Below are 9,189 nucleotides of genomic sequence, written 5' to 3' on the forward strand. Positions count from 1 at the left end.
TCCCTGTAACCACGTGGGTTTTCTCCAATTGAAACACAGAAACATAGAAAACAGGTGCAGGAGGATGCCATTTGGCCCTTCGAGCCAGCACCATCATTCATTTGATCATGGCTGATCGTGCCTGCCTTCTCTCCATATCCCTTGATTCCACTAGCCCCTAGAGCTCGATCTAACTCTCTTTTAAATTCATCCAGTGAATTGGCCTCCACTGCCTTCCGTGGCAGTTGCTCCGGTTTCCTCCCACATTCCAAAGACGTGCAGGTTTCTATGTTAATTGACCTCTGTAAAATTGCACCTAGTGTGTAGTACGCGGGTGGTTGCTGGCCGGCGCGAACTCACTGGGCTGAAAGGTCTGTTTCTTTGCTGCATCTCTAAACTAAACTAAAACTAAACAACCTGGTGAAACATTTTAATAGAGCAATTGGAAGAAGACCTATTGGCTAATCAGCCTGCACCCATAATCTCTTGTCTGACAATCAGCATGTACATGCGATTCAAACATCGACCCATGTTATCTCTGGTGGCCTAATGTGTCTATGGGTCAGTAGGCTTCATTGAACAGTGAAACACGAGAGCGATTTTCTGTCAGATTCTTCAGAAGAAGGAGCTGCTGTTATCAATTATATCGATACAAACAACAACTGGCACATCTGAAAAATTGCCTCGCAAATCAGGAACAACGGCTGGTTCATGGAGAAGAGCAAACACTTGTCGAAAATGCTAAAATATTGTCATTAACTGAGCTGTAGGCATGTATTTGTAATGCTGTTAAGTTTAATTACTGTGTGGAAAAACAGTTTACAAAATACAATGCATGAAAGTTGCTAATTGTGTGTTGAGATGCATTAATACATAATGACTAGATAATTTGCTGGTAATCCAATGGAAATTCGTTGTCTGATAAACATGTACTGATTGTATCATTGGTTGTTTTGCATTTTTTTTGCTGCAAGGATGGGATTTATTCTTCCATGAGAAGCAGCAAAGCAGAAAAAGAAAAATTGATCGCGTCAAAATAAAATCCAGAAGCTGCAACAATATCTCAGTTCATCGGTGGATATGGCATAAAGGCTGTATTATATATGAATTTAATAGGTGCCTTCATGAAAAATTGCTCCAGGTATGAAGCAAAGTCTGCTATCAAAGTATGTTAGAGATTCACTGTCTTGCTTCCACTGGCAGAAGCGAATGATCTGAAAATTGTGGGGAAGTGTGGCTGGTTTTGCAATGCATATTCCCAGTGGGTCAGGCTCTTGCCTGAAGCATGGTTTTTGCAACATTATTCGAATCAAAACTTTGCTATACGTGCGCTGCATTATTTAACACAAGGACACACACAAGGCATACTGCTGCATCCTGCATGAACCAACAGGATATCTCTTTATGTTTACTCACTGTTTTACATATTGGTCTAACGCCATACATCTCTGGTGGGTGGAATTAATATTTCATATTTCCCTTACAACAGAGAATTGTGGACCCAGCCCAGCCCAGCCCAGCCCAGCCCAGCACACAAACCAGCCTCCCTTCCATAAACTCCATTAGCACTTCACTCTGCCTCGGCAAGGCCACGAGCATAATCAAGGATGAGTCGCACCCTGGCCACTCCCTCTTCTCCCCTCTCCCATCAGGCACGTCGTACAGAAGTGAAAATACACACCTCCAGGTTCAGGGACACTTTCTTCCCAGATGTTATTAGGTGGCTGAACCATCCTACCGCAACTAGACAGCAGTCCTGAACTACTACCTGCTTCATTGGAGACCCTCGGACTATATCTGATTGGACTTTACAGGCTTTATCTTGCACTGAACATTATTCACATTGTTCCCTTTATCTTGTATCTGTACACTGACTGGTTAGCAGGCGACAAAGGTTTTTCACTGTACCTCAGTACAGGTGACAATAAACTCAAACTCAAGGCTGTTCAGCCCGTCATGTCTATGGCGATCCTCAAAGCGATCACATTCCCCCACTTGGACATAGAGGAACTGCAGGTGCTGCAATTGAGGATGCTGCCTGACGCACTGAGTTACTCCAACACTTGGGGCAGCATAATGGCACAGTGGTTGAGTTGCTGCCTTATGGTGCCAGAGACTCGGTTTCCATGGTGACTATGGGTGCTGTCTGTATGGAGTTTCTGCATTCTCCCTGTGACCACATGGGTTTGGTCAGGTTTCCTCCCACATTCCAAAGATGTACAGGTTTGTAGGTTAATTGTGTTCGGCAAATTGAATGGGTGATGAGACTTATTGGGCCGAATGGCCTTATTCTCCTCCTATAAATTATGTCTGAAGAAGGGTCTCGACCTGAAACGTAACCCCTTCCTTCTCTCCAGTGACGCTGCCTGTCCCGCTGAGTTACTCCAGCTTTTTGTGTCTATGAACTTATGAACGTCTGAATAACAAGGATCCACAGATGCTGGTTGATGCCAAAGATAGACACAATGTACTGGAGTAACTCAGTGGGTCAGGCAGCATCTCTGGAGAAAATGGATAGTTGACGTTTTGTGTCAGGACCCTTCTACAGACCTTGAGTACCTATTCATGTCTGATATGCCTGCTAGGAGATGCAGCTGTGTGGACAAATCATGCAAACATGCTTTGAACTGGTTCAGTGCATGATTCCATCAATACATTTTATTTTCCTTTTGCTTCACTTCTGGCACAGCAATGGGCAGAATTTCAAATATTGCTGGCTGTGTTATTTAAAATTGATCTGAAACTTTAGGTTTTGCTCAGAAGCTTGTTTTGTGCGGGATAGTGCAACAAGAATTTATATGTTTAGTTTAGAAATACGGCGTGCAAACGGTCCAACAAGCTGGCCTGCCAGCAGGCTCAGGCCGCCGCCCACTGCCAATCGGGGACTCACTCACCATGGGCTGGAGATGGAGGGCCGGACTGAAAGGCCTGCCTTCGGCCCATATCGTTGTAAACCTAAACTATCCATGCACCTGTCCAAAATACCTTTTAAACGTTGTGGTAGTACCGGGCTCGACTATCTCCTCTAGCAGTTCGTTCCACACGCCCACCACCCTTTGTGTAAAAAAGTTGCCCTTCAGGCTCCTATGAAATCTTCCACCCTCACCTTAAGCATGGTTCTTTATTCTCCTACTCTGAGTAAAATACTTTGTGTGCATTTTCCTTATCAAATCCCCTCGTGAGGGTTGAACATAGAATCTAGGTTAACTATGCAATTCCTTGGCAGAGAAGCACAACTGGTAGTGTTACCATTTTGTTTGCTAAAACAATTAGTTTAGGTATGAGTAACAAAGTCCAGGATCCATCCAGTTTCAAATTACAAAGCCTTCAATATTTAATCCTTTTGTTTGAATTTGGAGCAAAGCAAAACAAAAAAAAACCAACCTGAACTTCTGTGGTTTGAAGGCTGAAAGCAGTTCTATAATACATTTTATGTGAATTATGTTAACAGAAGAATTGTAGGTTGATAAAGTGAAGCCCTGTGCCATGAATGGCAACTGATTTATTCTTGCATCTGTATAATTTGACTTCAACAATAAATTTATTTTGTAGCTTTTAGCCTAGGCTATGTGTCCTGCCAGCTCAGTGTTCTCTGCTCTTTCTGTGGAATTTGCAGAATGAAGTTAACAAAGTGTACAAGCATACAAAGTGCTGGAGTGACTCAACGAGTCAGGCAGCAACTCTGGAGAACATGGATGGGCGATATTTCGGGTTGGGACCCTTCTTGTGATTGTGGTGGGAAGGAGTGAAGAGAAAGCTGGAAGAGAGGAGGGACAGGACAAAGCCTGGTGAGTGATAGGTGGATACAGGTGAGGGGGAGTTGTCAATAGGCAGATAGATAGTTGGACAAAGGCCAGAGATGAGAAGACAAAAGGTGTGAGTAGGCAGCACGGTGGCGCAGAAGTGGAGTTGCTGCTTTGTGGTGCCAGACACCCAGGTTCGATACTGACTACGGGCGCCGTCTGTATGGAGTTTGTATGTTCTCCACGTGACCTGCGTGGGTTTTCTCCGGGAGCTCTGGTTTCCACCCACACTCCAAAGATGTACAGGTTTGTAGGCCAATTGGCTTGGTAAAGTTGTAAATTGTCCTGAGCGTGTGTAAGATAGTGTGCAGGGTTCGCTGGTCGGCATGATTCGGTGGCCGTTTCTGTGCTGTATTTCTAAACCAAACTAAACTAAAATAAGGATAGAAGAGGTACAAACTGTGAAGGCAGTGGAAGAAATATAGGTGGAAGGGGAGGGGGAAGGTGAGGAAAGGATGCAAGTCCAGGTGGAGCACAGAGAAGATGAGGGGGAGAGGTGGCAGAGAAGGGCGGTTTGTTCGAAGGTTGGAGAAAATGTAACAAGTGGTGATGCACTCTCTGCTCACGTACCTGCTCACGTTTGATGGTGGTAAGTGAATTAGTTTTGTGTTAAGTCAATTTTCAAATCAAAGGACAAATATTGAAATCAAATTTATAGTGAACTAGAAAAGGGTGGACCCGTTGGGCCCAAACCTTTCCTGTATTGGTCTAGCACCCTTCCCTCCCCCACTCCCCCCTTCCCTCTTTCCCCTCCCCCCCACTACACCCCCTTCCCCTCCCCCCCCCACTCACCCACTCCATCCCCCCTCAACCCCCGTTATCCTCCCCTCCTCCCCTCACCCCACCTCACCCACTCACCCACTCCATCCCCCCTCAACCCCCCTTATCCTCCCTTCCATCCCCACCATCGCAAAGTCGAAATATCGTAAGTCGATGCATCGTAGGTCGGGGAGCATCTGTATTAGATCAACAGGCCCCAACTGCGCAGGTGCAGACCCGTTAGGTTCCATTGTGACGTCAAACACGCACCTATGACTGTGCAGGCGGGGCTGACGGGCAGGGCAAGTGGAAAAGGGATTTATTAAAGTTTAAAAAATGATTTTTAAAGTTTAAAAAGTGAGTAACTTAAAAAATATAACAACCATATGAACCGCAGGCCAATGGTGAGTAAGGTGGGCCTAAAATTGTTGTGCTGTCGTGTACAGTTTTGGCTGTATTTTGGGTATAAATATATTTATGTACAAACAAATATACGAATATACAAGATGAGAATTTTAGTAATATATAGATAAATATAGAGATCAACATTAAGAACCTTGACATTTCTAACAAGTTAGGTACAAATCTAAATAAAAATAAAGAGAGCTTTCTTAGCTTTTTCTGCCTTGTTTTGCCCAAACTGGTCAAGTGTTGAATAAAAAATGCATTATCGGCCATTAGCCATTCCCCTTTAGTTACCCCTGGAAACAATCCTAAGCCAAATGAGCTCTACTCGTGAACATTTTTAACAAACTCTAACAAGCCAATCGGGATTGGCATTAATTAGATCCTAATCGGGCAGCACGGTGGCACAGCGGTGGCACAACTGCCTTACAGCGACAGAAACCTAGGTGCCATCATGATTTCGGGTGCGGTCCGTACGGCGTTTGTTCGTTCTCCCTGAGTCCGCGTGGGATTTCCTCAGGTATTCCGGTTTCCACCCACACTACAAAGACGGACTGGTTTCTTGGTTAATTGCCTTCGGTAAAAATTGTAAATTGTCCCTCGTGTGCATAGGATAGTGCTAGTCTACAGGGTGATTGCTCATCGGCAATTACTCGGTGGGCTAATTGGCCTGTTTCCGTGCTGTATTTCTAAAATCTAAAATCTAATCCTCCCGATAGAATAGTCTGCACGGATAATATTTCTGACTTTTGTACTAAAAAAGCTACAAAGTAATAGAAGCATTGGGAATTGTTTGTAGGAATAAATATTTCTCTAAAGTAAGCAGTACTTCCCATGTGCAAGTTATTTTCCTTTCAATTTGGTTCCCAGAACAGATTATGGGGTTGGACAAGGGAATGATTTCCGTTGAGCGTGAAGCTTGTCTTGCTGGCACTGAACTGATGACAGAAATGCTGCTATTTTTTTCCTGGGAGACTTAATATGAATATTCTTCCTGGGAGGAAGGTGCTAAAATTAGGAGTGTTCTTCATTGTGTCCATTTGCCCATCAAACACATGACACATATTGACTCGTCATATGGATCATTGCTTTTTTTGAAATTGGCTGTTGCGTTTCCTACATTACAACGTTGACTATGTTTCAGTGGTGAATAAACTGTTTTAGCATGTCTTTGAATGGTCCAGTTGTGAATCTGTGGAATTCGCTGCCACAGAAGGCATTGGAGGCCAATTCACTGGATGTTTTCTAGAGAGAGTTAGATATAGCTTTTACGGATATGGTCTTATACAAGAATTTTGCCCGAACATTCTGTGACCCACAGCACTGTGGGCATAGCGCTATGTTTAAATCTCATAGTGCTACAGCCGACAGGGATTTTGTTTAAATCCCCACGTGCGAAGCAGACAGCGCTCTGCTTAAACCTGTGCACGCCAATGGGCAGCGCTGTGTGTACTGCTTTACGCGCCAAGTCTGCAGCGCTGTGTATTGTTTTATACGCCAGTCTGCGGCTGATAGCGCTTTGTTCCCAACGAGGGGGGGGCTTTGCTCGGATGCAGTCCCCTGCCATTAGTTATAGTTTGAATTTGGGAGCAGCGCTATTGGCCAAGACTTACCGGCGGTTATTTCAACGGCTGATTTCTGCCTAAATAAAGGCAGGCGCCAGGAAGCCGTAAGTGAGCTCATGTACAAGAGGGGTTCACCGAGGGGCTGAGTCGCGGTCAGTGCCGTGGACGGAGGCAGAGGGATAGAGAGAGAGAGAGAGGTGTGTTGCTGTAAAATGGACCCTGTGCATACCAAGACAAGCATTGTTTTTGTTCTCTCACTCTTTCCAATAAAACTGATTTGTCACTAAACAGACGAGTGTGCCTTTTTCTGTTCTACTCATCAGATCCTTGAACCTGTTCCCTTGTTACATTTGGCGTAGTTGGCAGGATCTGACGAATAGAATGGAAAATATTTGGTAAAAAGAAATCGCAAAGGAGATGGCGCTGGTCAGGCCAAGCACCCCAGCAACAAGCTGCTGCCTTTGGTGCAGGGGAGCCTGCAGCAGGCCGTGATGCAGGTGGGACCAAGAACCTCGAGTCTTCAAGCTCCTCTAATGCTTTTAATTGGTCACGAGGGAGAAGTTTATTGTTGTAAATTTCACTCAAATGGATCAACACTGGCATCTACAGGATTTGATCGACTTGTATTGTCTTGGAATATCTATGGCAACTGCGATAATTATGCTGCATTGAAAGGTCACAGTGGAGCAGCGATGGCACTGCATTATAACACAGATGGCAGCATGGTTTTCCCAGCATCAACAGACAAAACTGTAGCCGTGTGGGACAGTGAAACGGGTGCAAGGATCAAGAGACTTAACAGTCACACATCCTTTGTGAATTCATGTGACCCAGCCCAACGGGGCCCACGGTCTGTAAAGGAAACGACGACGAAGCAGTGAAGCTATGGAACACTCGGAAGAAGGCTCCAATCCATACGTTTCAAAACACATACCAGGTACTGGCAGCAACGTTTAATGACTCAAGCGATCAGATTATCTCTGGTGGTATTGACGACGGCATTAAGGTTTGGGACCTCCGACAAAACAAGTTAATTTGTACCGTGCGTGGTCATCCAGACTCGGTGGCTGGTTAGCCCCTGAGTGGGGGAAAAGGGAACATCTCCAACCTCGCTGACCACATCCAGGAAGCCGTAGAGAAGATTTGAAGTCGGAGAACGGTACCACGACTACAATCCCTCGGGAGGCTGGTGGTCAACAGTGGTGCACTGGGGACTGACCATTGGGACAATCTTGTTGGCCATAATATTACGATGTTGTTTGTGCGGATTGGCATCACGACCGCGTGGACTTTACTACAGCCTGTGGGCCGGATGTTCAACAACAGTTCAACAGTTCAACAGTTCAACAGAGCTTTATTTGTCATTCGGTACCAAGGTACCGAACGAAACTACATAGCAGTCACACACAAAAAAGAACACAAGACACATGACCCCAACACAAACGTCCATCACAGTGACTCCAAACACCCCCTCACTGTGATGGAGGCAACAAAACTTCCACTCTCTTCCCCACGCCCACGGACAGACAGCTCGTCCCCGACCGACCCGCACAGTCCCCGCAAGGGGATGGAAGTCCCCGCGGCCGAGTCGCACCGGGCGCTGAGACGTCTCGCGGCCGAACCGGGCGATGGAAGGCCCCGCGACCGAGCCGTGCGCAGCTAAGTCCCGCGGCCGAGCTGCGCCGGGCGATGGAAGGCCCTGCGGCCAAGCCGCACCGGGCGATGTTAAGTCCAGCGGCCGAGCCGCACCAGCGATGAAAAGTCCCGCGGCTGAGCCGCGCCGGGCGATGTTAGGCCCCGCGGCCAAGCCGCACCGAGCGATGTTAAGTCCAGCGGCAGAGCCGCACCAGCGATGAAAAGTCCCGCGGCCGAGCCGCGCCGGGCAATGTTAGACCCCGCGGCCCGGGCACTGTTAAGTCCAGCGGCCGAGCCGCACCAGCGATGTTAGGCCCCGCGGCCGAGCCGCACCGGGCACTGTTAAGTCCAGCGGCCGAGCCGCACCAGCGATGTTAGGCCCCGCGGCTGAGCCGCACCGGGCGATGGAAGGCCCCGCGGCCAAGCCACACCGGGCACTGTTAAGTCCAGCGGCCGAGCCGCGCCGGGCGATGTTAAGTCCAGCGGCCGAGCCGCACCGGGCGATGGAAGGCCCCGCGGCCGAGCCGCACCCCGCGCCGTGAGGAAGAGACCTAAAAGAGAAAGGTTTCCCCCACCCCCCCCCACCCACACCCACACCACCACCCCTCACCCACACCACCACCACCCACACATACACAACCAAAAAAAAACAAAAAACATCCCAACACCGACACACAACAAAAAAAAAAGGAAAAAAGACGAACAGACTGCTAGCGAGCCGCAGCCGTTAGACACCACCACTTCCGCTTGTGATGTGATGGAAACCAGACTGTTCAAGGGGTGGAATGTTATATGAGAATTTTGCCCAAACAGTCTGTGACTCGTAACGCTGTGGCCAGTAGCGCTATGTTTAAAGCACATAGAGCCGTGGCCGGTAGCGGTATGTTTAAAGCACATACTGTAGCTATGTTTGAAGCCCATAGCGTGTGGCCAACAGTGTTGTGTTTAAAGCCCATAACACCTTCCCAAGTTGGGGGGGGGCGCTCGGATGCAGTCCCCTGCCATTGGTTATAGTTTTAATTTGGGAGCAGCGCTATTGGCCA

General features: G+C 47.4%; 1 pseudogene; it reads left to right on the forward strand.

Annotated features, from left to right (window-relative positions):
* The first annotated feature begins 4,331 nt into the window (after positions 1 to 4,331).
* Positions 4,332 to 7,586, forward strand: LOC144597975 (U5 small nuclear ribonucleoprotein 40 kDa protein pseudogene; annotated as a pseudogene).
* The last annotated feature ends 1,603 nt before the right edge of the window (positions 7,587 to 9,189 follow it).

The sequence above is a fragment of the Rhinoraja longicauda genome, chromosome 11 (genome assembly GCF_053455715.1).
Source record: "Rhinoraja longicauda isolate Sanriku21f chromosome 11, sRhiLon1.1, whole genome shotgun sequence".
NCBI lineage: Eukaryota > Metazoa > Chordata > Chondrichthyes > Rajiformes > Arhynchobatidae > Rhinoraja > Rhinoraja longicauda.